The following is a 1,107-nucleotide window of genomic DNA, read 5'->3' as shown; positions in this document are numbered from 1 at the left end:
CGTTGCCCTGGCGACAGGTCTGTGGACTCGCCCACATATCTGCCGCAGGCAGGTTCTGGATGCTAACAGTTCCTTTTTAGTGCTGCTCAGGCTACAGGGTTTAAATTGTCTAATTCAATTAATTAGCCAGTGGCGGTGATAATGGCCTGTAAGGGTGTTTTGCCTGTATGATAATGTGTATATTATGTGCATGCAGTGCCCCCAGAGGCCAGAAGGTGGCATGAGAACATCCTGGTTTACATAAGGTTGGGAGCCACCAGGTAGCTGTTGGGAAGCAAATCAGGTTTTCTGCAAGAACAGCAAGTTCTCTTAATGGTCAAGCCGTCTCTCAACCCCACCCCAGACCATTTTTTGAGACAGGGTCTGCTTTTGTAGCCCTAGCTGTCCCAAACCTTAATGGGTGGACCAGGCTGGCCTTGAATCCACTGTCGGTCTGGACCTTCCCAGTGCAGGGATTAAAGACACGAGTCACCATGATCAGCTCCCAATTTTTTAAAGTTACATTTATTTATTTGCATGAGTGTGTGTGTGTGCGCGCGCGTGCACGCGCACTCACATGCTGGAGTGAGCACCCATGTACATGTGACGGTCAGAGAACAACTTGCAGAAATATATTCTCTCCTTGCACCATTTTTGGTTTATTGGCTTTTGAATTCAGATCCCTTGGCTTATCAGCAAGCTCCTGTACAAACGGAGCTATTGTATTAGAATGCTCTAGAGGACCAGACTCGGTGGAATGCACGTGTGGAAAATTAAAGTTTGCCTTAAAATAGTAAAGTTAACATCAGAATCACACCTCAGAACTGAGAACTCACAAGTTAATCCTGAAGCCGACTGCCTCAACAGAAGGAGAGAGCCACACAGCGCCTGTCTCTCACTGGAGTGGGGGCAGGGGAGCCCTGTAGTTGTTTACAGGGTTGGGTGTGTACCCCTGGAGCTCCAATCTAGAGGCCCAGAAGTATCCTGGAGAGCCACGGTCCTCCATGAAAGCTTGGGACCACTAATGCTGATATCAGGAGGAGTTGGCAGCAGCTATAAGGTCAATCTGCGAGGTGGTAAGAGGAAAGCCAAGCTAGCGAAAGGAAAAATGATCTTCCTTCTGACTCA

At 48.3% G+C, this 1,107-nt stretch overlaps 1 protein-coding gene across 1 annotated transcript in view; it reads left to right on the top strand.

Annotated features, from left to right (window-relative positions):
- Positions 1-1,107, top strand: part of Crybg1 (crystallin beta-gamma domain containing 1) — a 236,318-nt gene that overhangs the window by 898 nt on the left and 234,313 nt on the right. The gene's annotated exons all lie outside the window — the stretch shown is intronic.

Source organism: Mastomys coucha, unplaced genomic scaffold (assembly GCF_008632895.1).
Source record: "Mastomys coucha isolate ucsf_1 unplaced genomic scaffold, UCSF_Mcou_1 pScaffold3, whole genome shotgun sequence".
Lineage (NCBI taxonomy): Eukaryota > Metazoa > Chordata > Mammalia > Rodentia > Muridae > Mastomys > Mastomys coucha.
This window is presented reverse-complemented; position numbering and strand designations above follow the sequence as displayed.